This window comes from Anolis carolinensis, chromosome 1 (genome assembly GCF_035594765.1).
Source record: "Anolis carolinensis isolate JA03-04 chromosome 1, rAnoCar3.1.pri, whole genome shotgun sequence".
NCBI classification, from domain to species: Eukaryota; Metazoa; Chordata; class Lepidosauria; order Squamata; family Dactyloidae; genus Anolis; species Anolis carolinensis.
Window position 1 is genome coordinate 240987752 of NC_085841.1, and position 15943 is coordinate 241003694.

A 15943-nucleotide genomic window follows, 5' to 3' on the forward strand; every position below is an offset into this window, starting at 1 on the left:
AGCGGGGTGAGCCCTCGGTGGCGTAGCGTGCTAAAGTGCTGAGCTGCTGAACTTGTGGACCAAAAGGTCCAAGGTTCAAATCTCGGGAGCAGAGTGAGCGCCCGCTTTTAGCTCCAGCTTCTGCTAACCTAGCAGTTCAAAAACATGCAAATATGAATAGATCAATAGGCACCGCTCCGGCGGAAAGGTAACGGCGCTCCATGCAGTCATGCCGGCCACATGACCTTGGAGGTGTCTAAGGACAACGCTGGCTCTTCGGCTTAGAAATGGAGATGAGCACCAACCCCTGGAGTCGGACACGACTAGACTTAATGTCAGGGGAAAATCTTTACCTTTACCTATCATCCTCAGCAGCAGAGGTAACATATCTCTCAATACCATGTCAAAGGGAGCAACAGTAAGGAAATGATTATTCTGCTTTTTGGTTTCCCTTGGCCTCTGGTTGTTCAGTGAGGGAACAAGATGCTAAATTACTTAATATAGGGCTTCATACTTTCCAACTGTTCCAGCCTAGTGAGGCAGGTCAGGTTAATTCTCAGCCATTATGCTTTCTTGGTTAATTTTTAGATGATCCAATTTCCCTCTTTTCCTTCCTCATTTCCTCCTTCATTCTCAGCTTACTTCAGTTGCTGCGAATTGAGTTTAAAATTAAAAAATAATTTTCACTAAGCTCAAGAGTGGAGGTAGGCAGTCTTATACTTCCTAGTAGGCTTATTTTAGCCCCGTCCCTTTTTTCAGTTTTTCTTAAATTCAGTACTTAAATTCTAGAGTTGCCCTGCTTAAAATAGTAGTTTTGTACGTTCTTCCTCTTGTTGCTTGACCACACACCAAAGTTGCTCAACTGTATCTTTCCCAGCTTTTATTGAAAAAATATTGAAAAGCATGAGGTCTTCTTATTTTCTTAACATGGTGATTTGCTAGCCCAGGAATTCAAAACAGAAATCATACACTCATATTGATGCATAGGTGTAAATAGTAGTTTGGCTACCCTATTTAAAATGTGGCCATGGTGCTCAAGCTGTAATTTGTGGTAATTTTCCTCATGTCACGTGTCACTTGAATATGTAGATTCTTTCAGCTTATGTCTGTCTTTCTGGAAAGGTTCATAAGTCTTTGCCTGTGCATATCATCTACATCAGTGCTACTTTTAGTGCTACTACGTTTAGTGTCCTGTGGATTGGTGCCAATTTGGGAGCTCTTGGTTGCCAGTTTACAGCAAGATTCCAAGAAAGAAAGCTAATGGTGGAACCAATGGCATAAATTACCAATGGTCGTGGCACATTGGGATCAAAAATCTCCTAGTCCTCAATATCAAATAATTGAGATGAGTGCTTCTAAGGCTGTTGATGTGGGGAATTGTCAATTCTTTCCCACCCCCAGTGAGCCTATACATATATTTTGTAATCTGTCTATTGCAGTGGTTCTCAACCTGTGGGTCCCCAGATGTTTGGGCCTTCAACTCCCAGAAATCCTAACAGCTGGTAAAGTGGCTGGGGTTTCTGGGAGTTGTAGGCCAAAAATCTGGGGACTCACAGGTTGAGAACCACTGCTCTATTGGCTGTAACTTTTTTTTTTCTTTCCCGGGAACTTTTGACAAACTGGCAAGCAATGGCTCACAGCCTTTGAGACCAACATTTTGAGAAGCACATACCTAGACTGTTAAGTGTGTATGCAGCATCTCTGGTATCTTCCAACCTTTTGTTCCAAAGCTGTGGTTCCTGCCATCCAATACACAGCCAGCAAGGGAAAGCAGATTGTTATGTGCCTTTAAGGCAATTCTGACTTAGAGTTACCCTGTGATGCAGTTTTCTAGGCAAGATTTATTCAGAAAATGTTTGCCACCATCTTACTGACAGGGTGAGCAAGTGTGACTTCACCATCACCCAGTGAATTTCTGTGGCTGAGGGGAAATTTGGCTTCCCAGAGTCCTACTTCAACACTCATACACTGGTTGTCAGGAAGGCAAAATAGGCAAAGGGATGTGTGAAAGAAGAAAGTGGGAGATGCAACAGCTGTATCATCTCTTTGTGTCTTCAGTAATAAAAGCACTCTCTCTAGACAAGAACCTGGCAACCCTACATATTCAAATGTTAATGGATACCATATAGGGTGAATAAATACCCTGTGGGCTTAAGTGGATGCACATTAAAGTTGATTTTGTAATACATTATTGGCTTCAATACATGTTGAATCCACAAATGGAAGTTTGGTGAGGGGCAACGTGAGGTTTAGGTTGGGGTTGTCCAGTTACAAAGGGGTGGGGATCGCATGACTTTCTGTGCATTTAACTGCAGCTTAATGCAGAAAACAGCAAGAGACTTTCACAGCTTACAAATCATAGAAGAGACCTTGTTGGCCATCCAGTCCAACCCCCTGCCAAGAAGCAGGAAAATCGCATTCAGAGCACACCCCCCCCCCCCCCCGATAGATGGCCATCCATCTGGTGCAGTGAAGCGATTTTTGGAGGAGCAGACACATTCACCTATTACCCGTCTCAGGCCTCTATGTTATATGAGAGGTTAGCTCTAGCTGGAAAAGTAGTTGGAGACGTATGTTCACATGAAAATATATTGGTTGTGAACTGTATATTTTATGCAGTTTCCTGTTGTTTGAATGTAAATGCTTGCCTCTGGTGGAGCTAAAAATAGCCAGAAGCAGTTGTTTAGTATGGAATTTAAAAAATAAACTAACAGCTACCTGCATTTTGAACTTTTGCCCTGCTGGCACTGCTGTGGAGACTGTTATGATAAGCATCTGCAAGTGAAGACTTCCCAATACACTACATAAGATAAGCATTATCACTTGCTCGTATCTGCAGACAGTGCAAACTTAAATGCACAGGTACAGCTGAAAGGACAAACACCTTAGGTGACATTCTAGGGCAAAGCACATTCTGGTGTAATGTTGTTTAGAGCTTTCTGTTGTTCATGTGAATAGATTTAAACAATTCAGAAGTATGCTTCTCAGTAAGGTCTGTACAAGAGTCCCCCCCTCCCCCCCCCCAAAAAACATACTGGAAAACACTGAATTTCTATAAGAGTTTTAACATCAGAGGGGTCTTGCTAGAAAAGGTTTGGGGACTTCATTGAGAAGTTCCAATATGTGCAGTCACTCTATATGTATATGTTATCGGTTCAACTGTATCTGTGTGTATATGTGTTTATTGGAGTAAATGAAACTTTTTAAAACAATTGTGCACTTTGGGAGCAGAAACAAGTCTTTTGTCAATTTAAACATGTCAGTACACTAACATAAACCATCTGGTTGATTTCTAAACTATTATTTGTCCTGCGGGCACTTTATTTGATGGGAGATGACTTTCACTGTAAATTAATTAACTTGACATTAACTATAATGTCTGATGTGACATTTAATTGTCATTTGCCGACCAGTTGAAATGTGCATGAAACTTTACAAAACAGAAATACTTCATTTATTCACAGCAATTAGAGTTAAAGGAGAGCATCTAGAAAACACACAATTCATGGACAACTTGACCTGCACATTTTATGTCAGGCAAAACAGCATCTGGCTACTTAGAAATAATTTGGCACTAGAAATAATTTTCATTGGCCCAAATGAAATTTCCAATCCAGATAGCAATGAAACCATTGAATGACTGAAATTTCCAGAAGCCTTTATGCTATTAATGCATTGGTTCTACTGTAGTTGGGACTCATAATATGATTTTGATGTTATTGCTAAGACCCTATCCCTTCTGGTCTTCAGAAAAAAGCTAAAACCTGGCTCTGTACCCAGGTGGATTTTGGATGGATTTTGACTTCAACAGTCTGAATAAGGACTAGATAAAGGGAAATGTTTCCCCTGACATTAAGTCTAGCCATGTCGACTCTAGGGATTGTTGCTCATCTCCATTTCTAAGCTGAAGAGCTGGTGTTATCCATAGACACCTCCTAGGTCATGTGGACAGCATGACTGCATGAAACGCTGTTACCTTCCCACTGGAGTGGTACCTATTGATCTACTCACATTTGTATGTTTTTGAACTGCTAGGTTGGCAGAAGCTGGGACTAATAGTGGGAGCTCACTCCAGATTGAAACCACCAACCTTTCGGTCAGCAAGTTCAGCAGCTCAGCAGTTGAACCTGCTGCACTGGGGGCTCCGAATAAGGACTATGGATTAATAAGTAAGTATGGAATGAATACTCTGCACTTTGTATGTTTTTAATCTGTTTTTATTGTGCTATGTATTTTATTTGCTCATGTGTTTAATTGTTTTATACTTGATGGGGTATGTTTTTATTGTTATGTTTATATGTGGCATTGAATTTTTGCCTGAGTTTGTAAGCTGCCTTGAGTCCCCTGCGGGATGAGAAAGGCGGGGTGTATAAATGAATGAAGTAAATAAATAAATATGAAACTTGAAGTTGTTTCTGATTTATAGTAAGTGGCAAGACAAACTTATGACTGAGACTTTTTTTGACACCATTTGTACAGAGTGGTTGATTTCGGACCTTAAAACCAAATTGATACTCTTCTACCAGCTTGAAGGTTAGGGACCCAGGAACCCACATGTTGATTATGATCCATCCAAAGTGCTAAATTTACTTGGATGTGCAGTTGTATCTGATAGAAATCACTCTATCATTTTTACAGTTTTCCTCTTTTTTCTTTTTATATAGCCACAGCAGCACTTTTCCTATGCAGAACACACCATAGAGTGAAATTCACATGCTTTTTCATTGTACTTTGTTGCCTGTGGAGATAGGCAAATTAATTCTGTTGCTGTGCCCTGACTAGAACAGATAGCTTGGAGCCAGGGAATTAACATAGTCAAAACTGGACCTGGCTCTGCTGGTCATCCCCTTCCAGATGCAAATCTCTTGCCTAGGTTCTACCTGAGATGCGGCAGCTGGGAACCAATGGATAAAAATAATATCACTGGAGACTTAGGGCCCCATCTACACTGCCGTATAACCCAGTTTCTGAATCCAGATTATTTGCTTTAAACTGGATTATATGGCAGTATAGACTCATATAATCCAGTTCTAAACAGATAATTTGGATTCAGAAACTGAATTGTATGGCAGTGTAGATTGAGCCTAACATTAGTCCTGATCTTTCCAGAACTGTGTTACCCTGGTTATTAGATTGTCTGATACCTTCATAGGATCATCGGTACATGGGGATGGGAAGCAGGACATTTTATTTTCTTTTATCCAGATTTTTCACAAGACACACCCTTTATGCTAGAAACGAAGCTGAATAAATGTTCATCTGATCTTGTATCCATATAGAAAGCACTGATGGTGCTCATGAACTCCACAAATGCTCTTTCTCTCATTTGAATCTTGCAGCAGGGAATCCATCTGAGGAGAGTAGATGGAAAATGTGTCTTTATTCTGTGCTCATCCCATATTACCATATGGATATGCCCTTTCTGGTTTTTTTTACCAAATGTCCGAAAAACACAGAGTATAGGTGGTATTAAAGATTTCTTTGTCATACATCCAGCATTTGAAGTAGGCAACCAGAAACCCAAAAGGTGTAGAACCAGAGACAAGAGTGACTAAGGGAACCAAAAGGGAAGAAAGGATGAATGAAAGCATTCTTCAAAACCAGACTAAAATCCTATCTCTGCCATGGAATGGCAGAGATCTTTGCCATGGTTTCATTTTGGTGTCAGTAAACCCAGTAGCAATTTGTGAGTATTCAAAGACATAATCACAAAATTAAGTTGTTTGACAAGATTGCCAGCAGTATCACAGATATTTTTGTAAGCTGTGATTCCTGAAAGCCTTTTTAAAAAAGATCTTTCTCCTAAGCATGACTGCTATGTTGCCCAAGCCAAGGGTTCCTGAAAACTAGCCTGAAAATCCCATTGTGCCACACTTGAGTATAAAGCCTTTTTCCTGAGTGTGGAGCCTTCATCTTACATAAATAAAGGTAGCATTGATGTGCAGTGCTGTGGTCATGCACATAAGCATGTGCACAGTGCAGACAGGTGTGAATGTCACATGCGTGTCCCCGTTTGTCATGACATGTGAGTGCCACACACATGTTGCCCAATCCAGGCACACCATGCCTTCGCAGATAGGCTGGACCTGCCTAACGCGAGCCGAACGAACAAAACATTCACGTCAGGTCTTGTGCGTGGGGCTCGACGCGAGGCAAGCACAGCAGTAGCCCAGGGGCAGGCCCTCCACCAGGGCTGTGTGTGAGGGAGCCCACTCCCACCAGGTCCTTCTCCCACTTGAGTGTGCCCATGGGGCCATATGGGGCTTCAGAGCATCACTTGGAGCATGATTCCTGGACACCTGTGAAGGAAAAACAGCATAAAGAGAAAGGAAGCAGTAGAAAGGAATCATAAAATGCAAAGTGTGGGAAGAGAGAAAGAGGGACAACATTTTTGAAATATATAGTCAATAAAAGAATGGAAAGGCTTGGCTCAGATTTGGTATAGGAAGCAGATTCCTTATAGTTGATTCTTGGGAAAGAGATGAGAGAACACTCTTAGGAAAGTGCAAAGTAGGGTAGAGTGCTATTTGGAACCTCTGGTCCAGTTTCCCCCAGAATCATTAATCTCACTGGATAATTTTCGCATGCTGCCACATTTCTAAACATTAGGGCAATTTCAGAGGGGATAATTTTTGCCAATCTTATGCTGATGGAGAAGTTGCAGCTGCTTAGATTCCTTCTTGTAGACAAAACCCATTAGAGGCCCCAAGCTGCAGAGTTGGTCTGTCAAACCAAAGAGGTCCCCATTTCCGTCTCCTCCTCTCCCCCAGCCACTTTTAATTTATGCCCTAGGTCACACCAGAAGCTTTACATCTTTAGGGTGTTGAGCCTTCCATAAGCCCCTCCATCTGGGCAGCTTTCTCTGAACTCCTGCTGATAGTCTTTTCCCACTCCAGCGCCACACAGCCCATACCTGGGAATGCCTCACCTGGCTCCTGTGACACGTTGGCAGCTCCAGGTGAGCGGCTCACCTTCCCAGCCGAGCGAGTGGAAAATGAGGGTGATGCTGGCCCTGCGGTGGCTTTTATAGGCCTGATAAAAATAGCTCTGGCTTGGCAGGCGGCGAGGGGGGCCAGGGCGTTGGGGGCTGCAGGGACGATCGACGACGAGCCGGAGGGCTGGGTTGTCACCAAGAGTGCTGTCTCCCCTGCACACCTGTCATGGGCTCTGCATTTACTCAGGGCAAATATTGACACAGCAGGGTAGGAAGGCAAGCCGGGCACGCGGAAAGGGGAGGAAGGGGGGACATTGGGAGCCCCCCAGATTAGCACCAGAGCCTTTGCTAATGGGGTTGATTAGAGCCAGCAGCCTGGGCAACTCACTCCACAGAGCCGAAGGGGGAGGGAAGGAAGGAGATGCTCATTAAACCTTCCCTGGAACAACACCAGCTGTCGCTTTCCACCCACCTGCCTCTCTCACTTGGCTGCCCCAGGGCTGGCAGAGTGGAGAGGGAAGGAAAGACAGGGCAGGTGTGGGGTGCTGTGCTGGGCATGGGGGAGAGGCCAGGAGGAGGGCATGGGCATGGCCGAGGGAGGAGAGAGGCATAAAACAGCCACATCCTGTTTCAAGAAGGTGCCAAGGAGAAACAGGTTTGCCTGTTTAGGTTTGGGAGAGGAGAAGGCCGGAAGGGAGAGTGTGCCAATCCCTTTGCCATGCCGATAGCTACGGGCACTGCAAAACTACCTCACTGGTTGTCTGCTTGTGCCAGGGAAAAGTTGACAAGCTGAAGGAGAGAATGGCAACTTGGGATATTTCCCTCTTCTCCACACCAGTAGGAAGGGCACTGGGAGAGAAAGTCACAAACTGAATGTGACTCAGCCAGGTAACACCATAGTACAAACACAGGCTTGCCATTTGGAGAGACATTAGCAAGAGAACTGTGCATGACGTACTACAGGAGCTTGGGGGAAGTGACTCTATCTATCTTCTTGGGACTGATCCAGCACTCACATTAATCATTCACCAAATCTGTTTAATGTGTTACAGTGTTCATCTCCTTCCACCTTTGAAGAACATGGCGGCATTCTCTTCCCATTTTACAGATGGGACACTGAGGCTATGAAAAAGAGGTGTTTCCTTAAGGTCCATTGGGTTGGATCCAGAGTTCTTTCTCTGGATGAAAGAACTCTGCTCGTGGGAAGCTCGACCATCCAATTTGGGCAAAGCCCATGCTTACCTTTTTATGTGCGTGTGTGTCAGGAGCGACTTGAGAAACTGCAAGTCATTTCTGGTGTGAGAGAATTGGCCGTCTGCAAGGATGTTGCCCAGGGGATGCCCAGATGTTTTGATGTTTTTACCATCTTTGTGGGAGGCTTCTCTCATGTCCCCGCATGGGGAGCTGGAGCTGATAGAGGGAGCTCATCTGCGCTCTCCCCGGGTTAGATTCGAACCGACAACTTTCAGGTCAGCAACCCAACCTTCAGGTCATCAGTCCTACCATCTCACCTCATTCAGCATCTTTCTCTTTTTGTGTAGAAATTTACAAAAATGGGTGAAAGAAAGTGTGAAGAAATTCACTTCTACCAATCTGCATGTCTGCCCTAACAATTAAATTCAATACAATGAACCCAAATTGCAGGTAATACATAAACTCTTAGCGCAGTGGTGCTCAGCCTGTGAGTCCCCAGATGTTTTGGCCTTCAACTCCCAGAAATCCTAACAGCTGGTAAACTGGCTGGGATTTCTGGGAGTTGTAGGCCAAAACACCTGGGGGACCTACAGGTTGAGAACCACTGCCGTGTATCCACTGTCAGTCATATTTTACATAATAGCCTTCTCTCAGAATCTGTCTGGCTTTGGTTCTGGTAATGTGGCAATAGATGGCATATATACGCTGCTGCTTTGTTGCCTGTCATTTGCTTCTTGCTTCATGAATCAGCAAGGCCACTAACACATCTATCATCAAAGTTAGCAGTATAAAAAGAGAGTTGATTGTGTAACTGCCTGACTGTTTTGGACTGCAGTTCCCAATAATGAGCATAGTTAGTCTTTAGGGATGCTAGGAGTTATGACTGTACCTCCGACTGACCCTATATAGTGACAGCAAAAATGAAATTTCTATTGTGTTCACCAATTACTAGGCACAGGTTTTTGTGCTCGTAAGTTAAACCTGCAATTCTTTACACACTTTCCTAAGTGAATGCAATGGTTCCTAAGTGGTTCCAGGATCTCCTGTGGATACCAAAATCTGTGGATGTGATGGCGTGCCCGAGCCTTTGAAAAAACTATAGTGTCTGGCTTTACTCGGGAGCTATCTGCATACCTTCTGTTAAGATCAAGACTCTTAACATACAGAGGCTCTTTAGGCAAGAAGAAAGTTAACTAAAACGAGTTTACTGAAAACAGGAAGAACAAAGGGCTAACTCCACCCGGAACTATTGTAAAATAGCTTAAAACAATCTATATATATAAAAGAGTGATGGCATCACGGCAGCGGACAAAACAACAAAAGTAAACACCCCACAACCTCGAAAATTGACAGCACAACCCCGCATCCATGCCTCTAGGTTGATACAACAAAAAGAAAAGAAAAATAAAGTCCTAATTAGAGGAAGAGCAATAATTGTTTTTATCCAATTGCTGCCAGTTAGAAGGCTAAGCTTCACTCACTTGGTCTCCTAGCAACCCACTCAGCCCAGGGGACCCTTTACCTTAACTACCACCAATTCCTCAATACTTTATTTCCCATACCACCATACTTCGCCACAGCAACGCGTGGCTGGGCACAGCTAGTACACTACAAAAGGAGATTTTGCTGGTTGCAGTCATCTCTCTAGAATCCTTGAAAGTCTTTTGCTTCTGATGTAAAGTGATGGATTATAAACTGGTGCTTATAAACTGTCTTAGTCTTCTACTTTGTGAAACTTGGACTGACCACAAGCTTCTGTTGCCTCTGGGACTGATGGTATATGAATACTGCTAAATGCAGAGTTTAGTGCTAAGGATGCCTGTTTTGGATTGCTAGGATTTCCAGACAATGTCCAGGCTTCTAAACACTGTAGCTCTGCTGCAGAAAAAAGATGAGTCTAACAAGAGAGCTCTGTGCAGGCAAATGGAATAGATCAATTAAGGCTGGCCTTTAGCGGGATTTTATGCTCCACCCAAAAACTAATACAAATGGAGGCATCTACACTACTGGGGAAACCTACACAGGCGGAACTAAAGCAAAGGAGAGGAAAAGGCAGAGCCAAGACTTCACAGTGGATGTTCAAGTCTATACACAATGACATACTAAAACAGTGTCCTGTACATAAAATGGTCAAAACAAGATTTGCTTTTGGATTATTATTATTATTTTGGAGAGGGGGGAGATAATTTCAAGCCACAAATGGTTGAATCTATGGATACAGAATCTGTGGATAAAGAGGTTTGGTAGTACAATGATACCACTCTATCAACATTGTTGTACTATAACAGTATTGTACAGTATTAAAACGCTCATTTGTATGGCAAACTGAAACAGTTAAATCTCATGTCTCTGTACATACGTGTTTTGAATATTTTGTACTCCGGCAAGCTGGGATTTTGCTGAAAAAGAAAACGGAGGGTTCCAAGGAATGAGTGTGAATGAGTTTTGAGCTTGTCACTGAAAACCTATATTATCTGAGGCCTCTCTTAAGATAAGTAGATATTAACCAAAAACTGTTGCTGCCAAAAATGATTGCCACAACATTTCCTCCTACAATATATATTGATGATGTTGTCCTGTTCAGCTGCCACCTCCCGGTTGGTCCACATTATAGCCACATGGATGTGGAGCTAGTGGCTTTAAAGCAAGGTGTGGGTAGCGTTAATTCCCAGCAAGCCTGGTCATTGCAATCATTGTGAGTAGTCTTGGGTGTTGCAGTCCAACAATATCGGAAGGGCAGCAGCTGACCATCCCTGCTCTAGAGATAGCTATATTTGGGCAGTTTCTACTTCTATCTTTCTACTATGCAAACAAGGCCTTTTGAAAAACCATGGCATGGTTGCATTGGATTGGATTGATGCACTGTGACATGTCAGAAATGAAACAGAAATTTCTATGTCTGCATTTAGCATTCCTAACTGATTATCTATTTTGCAGTTTTGTGATAATCGTAACTTGTGACAGCTGAAGAATATAAAGGATGAAAGTGCTATCTAAGGTGCCAGTAGGTTTAGCTAGAGGGAAAGTACAGTAGTTGTGGGTGGCTGTGGCTGCGCACACATGCGTGTGTACATTTGCGTGTGCAAGGTCACAAAAACTTAAGCAAAATTACGGGCAGTTACCTTGTGGCTGGATGTTGTTCTTTGTTTCAGGTTGACCTGACACAGCAGTCATAGAAAAACAATGGGAATCTTGCACTGTGTTTTGTTATTTTTGTAGCACTTAGAATGTGTATCATACTTTACAATCTTAGTTGATGCCATGATTATATGACAAAGCCATCGCTTTGTTCTCTTTTGACAGATGAGAAGCTGAGGGTAAAGAAACTGCAATATGCCAATGTCGCTATCTTTCACTTTCTGATTGTATCTTGGGATCACATCCGTTTCACTCCTCCTGCTTTGGTTTATGCGTGCAATTTTTTGTGTAGTAGGATGAGGAACCTTTGTAAGATTTGCATTTAAACTGAGGAGTTTTTTTTTAATCTTTAAAAATGGTGTGAAAAAGTATGAAATTATTCATGTATCTAGTATATGACAGTGATATAAACATTTCAGAACATTTTCACGCAACAAAATGGAGCCGCGGTGGCGCAGTGGGTTAAACCTTTGTGCCAGCTGGACTGCTGACCTGAAGGTTGGGTTGCTGACCTGAAGGCTGCCGGTTCAAATCCGCATGACAGGGTGAGTTCCCGTCTGTCAGCTCTAGCTTTCGGAGACACGAGAGAAGCTTCCCAGCAGGATGATAACACATCTAGGCATCCTCTGGGCAACATCTCTGTAGACTGCCAATTATCTCACATCAGAAGTGACTTGCAGTATGTTCTCAAGTCGCCTCTGACATAAAAAAAAAAACACAACGAAAGAAAAGTAAAAAATACATTGTATTGTGTTCTTGTTGGGAAAACTGTGAATAAGATTGAGTCTTCCTGTCTATAGTTGGCATCAATTCGTCTTTGTTCACCTTCGAATTCATCTTTTCTTAGTTATAATACAGCACTTTATTATCGATATCCTCAGATTCCTAACCATGCACTCCATGCACTTTGCCCAGTCTTTTATTATTTTAATTTGCTTTTGTTCCTTATGGCGGTTCACTATTGTTTTAGTACTTTTTGACTGTTTAAATTTTTACTGCTGACAATGTTTGTTTGTTCGCACTGTAGATAATTTGTTTTATTGTGATTTTTTGGGCTTGGCCCCATGTTAGCTGTCCCAAGTACCTACAGGAATATAGAGGCAGGATATTAAAAAAAAGTTGTTGTTGTTATTGTTGTTGTTGTTATTATTTTATTATGACACAGCAAACAAGATAGATATGCTGGATTTCGTTTCACAAAATCACAAGTCGAACACTTCCCAAGTGTCTAGGACTGTGTGATGTATTTTCGGATGATGCGCACAGATCTCAGCAGGGTGGCCTTTTGCAGTTGGCAGATCGTAATTTTGTCAATGTCTATTGTTTCCAAATGCCGGCTGAGATCTTTTGGCACGGCACCCAGTGTGCCCATCACCACCGGGACCACCTGCACTGGTTTCTGCCAGAGTCTTTGAAGTTCAATCTTGAGGTCCTGAGTTTTTCCTGTTGTTTTTCGTCAATACGACTATCACCTGGGATGGCAACATCAATGATCCAAACCTTTTTCTTTTCCACAACTGTGATGTCTGGTGTGGTGTGTTGCAGAACTTCGTCAGTCTGGATTTGGAAGTCCCACAGTATCTTTGCGTGCTCATTTTCCAATACTTTTGCAGGTTTGTGATCCCACCAGTTCTTTCCTGCTGGGAGGTGGTACTTGAGGCATAAGTTCCTCTTATCTGTAAAGATGATGATGATGATGATGATTGTTATTATTATTATTATTATTATTATTATTATTATTATTATTATTATCTTTACAGCCTTGAGAGTGTTTCTCCTTTCCATGCCTATTTAGAAAAAAGTCAGTGTGTCTCTTATGCAGCATGAAATAATGGAATGATTCTCAAAAAGAGACTTCATAAAGTAGCTCAAACAGTGTGCTATTCCACCATAGTTTTCCAATTACAGTAGAGTCTCACTAATCCAAGCCTCGCTTATCCAAGCCTCTGGATAATCCAAGCCATTTTTGTAGTCAATGTTTTCAATATATCGTGATATTTTGGTGCTAAATTTGTAAATACAGTAATTACTACATAGCATTACTGCGTATTGAACTACTTTTTCTGTCAAATTTGTTGTATAACATGATGTTTTGGTGCTTTATTTGTAAAATCATAACCTAATTTGATGTTTAATAGGCTTTTCCTTAATTCCTCCTTATTATTCAAGTTATTCGCTTATCCAAGCTTCTGCCGGCCCGTTTAGCTTGGATAAGTGAGACTCTACTGTATCTTCTTTATTCAACTGCTTATGGCAAGGCAACTCTGGAATGGCACCCAGTTCTAGAATTGGACCTTGCTGTGACAATTGCCGAAGGGGAAGCATCTTGCTAAGCCTGCATGAAGCGACCTCCTGCCAGCTGATCCTTTTTGCTGCCTTTGTTGTTTCTCACATTTCTTCCATCCTCACAATGGAGAGATTCAGCAGGTGTTAAATGTTTAACCAGCCTCAAGATCACACCTGGTCCAAAAAAAACCCCTCTCCCTTTCACAGTTGTCGGTTGTCACGTAACTAGAGAGCAGCAGTAGCTTATGGGGGAAGCTACTACCGCTGGAGGGGGGAATGAGCATCATTTAATGGATTTGCAAGGGAAACTCAGCACACAAATGCTGTAGTAGTCAGTTCATTCATTTTAAAAGAAATTGGTTGGTAATATTGTTACTAAATTGGACCTCCAGAAAGAGAGTCGGGATGTGAGATGACGCTATAGTTTGCCAAGGTGTTTTCCCACCAACATCCTGCATTACCTGCTATCCAAGTATGGGATGATTAGCAAAGGTGTTTCCCTGTTTTACTGGCTGATTTTGTTTGATACTTGGTTAGTTTGGAAGGAGGAGTAATTCGGTTGTTGAAGTAAAGACTGCCGTGATGACTTGATTGTCCATAATAAACACACACTAGGGTTGCCAAGTGAAATAGGAGGCAGGGCATGTGCCCTTTAAATAGTTGTGTAGAAAATAGAATTTCAAGAAATGTTTGTGGTGCAAGAAAAAAAAATCTGTATTTGTCACTTATTTCATCTGACAACTTTAACACACAATCTCATAAACTTCAATAGAGTTTACTTTGGCAGAACTAGCATTATGGCCTGTTTTCTTTCACTCAAGTAGTACATTCATTGCTCTTTTTTATCGTGTCAGAAGCAAATTGAGGCAAGTCGCTTCTAGTGTGAGAGAATCGGACGTCTTTCAAAGACGTTGCCCAGGGAATGCCCAGATGTATTACCATCCTGCAGGGGGCTCCTCTCATGTCCCCGCATGGGAAGCTAGGGCTGACAGATGGGAGCTCACCCCATCTCACAGATTTGAACAGCCAACCTGCAAGTCAGCAATTCAGCTGGCACAAGGGTTTAACCCATTGCGCCACCGCAGCTCTGCTATGCTGCAATGCTACATTTGGCAAATGGGAACATGTGAGGATGCTGTTTAAGAGGAGAGGGATTCATGGCCTTTCCATGATGTCCAGCCCTACTTTTATTTCGCTGTCCTCGCATCTAATCATCTCGATACTTTTGCTTATATACATCAGGTCAAACACATTGCAAACTACACACCTTGTCTGCTCAACCATTCCTTCAGTAAATATATTAAAACTTTAATTATATACACATACACATTATTATTATTATTATTTAAATATGTTTTTTATTGTAGATACCAGCGAAACAACAACAAAATCCATCAACATACACATCCAATCACATATTCTCGGTAACATTACACTTGTTAGTTCCACTTTTATCTCCCATTTATGTCCAGTAGTGTGATGACTCATGGGCCATGTAGTCCCGTTCCTAGTACTGTTGTGAATGATGAAGAGGAAAACTTGGGTTTTCCACCATTTCAGCCAGAAAAGGAACTATCCCAGCCAGAAATTGAGCCTTTGCACCTGCAAGAGATTTGTCTTCCAGAAGTCTGTCAAACAAGCCCCGAGCCAAAATCTCCCCCGTTTTCTCGCCATGATTTTTGTAAACAACAGAGGGGAGTTCAACAGGCGTCTCGCAGGAGTGCTAGGATAGCTGCTAAGCATTCAGCTGATTAAGCCTGCTTTCCATGGGAAACTTTAAGGAGTCATGCATCTGGACTCAGAGAATAGCTTTCGTTTCTGGTTCTCCGGAGAACTGCTCTTTGGCGGGAAAACTAGACCCTATTTAGGTGTTTTGCCCACGAAGGGATCTTGCGGAGTCAATTCGTCAGCTACCGGAGCAGCGTGTGTGGACAGCTACTCCTGCTTTCAAGCCTTTGTTCCTGTTCCAAGCCTTCGTTCTCAGCCTTGTTTTCTCCCCGGATCTTGCCTTGTTTCCCGGACCTCGCCAAGTAATTACCACGGATCTTGTTCTTGCTCCTCGTTTCCTTGTTGCCTTGAATCAAGCTTTGTGTGCCAAGAATCAAGTTATTTCCTAGCCTTGCTCAAGTTCATGGACTAAAGGACCTTGTCATCTCCCCTCACTTGCTTGGCAAGTGAGTGTTTCGGTTATTGGATTACAACTTTGGACCTTAATATTTCATATTGGACATTGCTTTTTTGGACTAATTTTGACCTTTCCTGAAAGGTCTACTTCTGGACTATTTCCTATACTTGTTTTTATTAACTTTATATATTTCCTTAATAAAGATATTAGATAGAATCTGGCCTCTGTGTATGGTTATTGGTGCTCTGCAGCCTGGGTCGTGACAGTTTGACTCCGCCACCCTAAGC

At 42.4% G+C, this 15943-nt stretch overlaps 1 non-coding gene across 1 annotated transcript; it reads right to left on the bottom strand.

The window, feature by feature from the left end:
* Nucleotides 1–6052: 6052 nt before the first annotated feature.
* mir375 (microRNA mir-375) lies at nt 6053–6152 on the bottom strand. Its single transcript, NR_129967.1, has one exon. It is a non-coding gene; the product is annotated as a microRNA mir-375 (primary transcript).
* Nucleotides 6153–15943: the final 9791 nt, after the last annotated feature.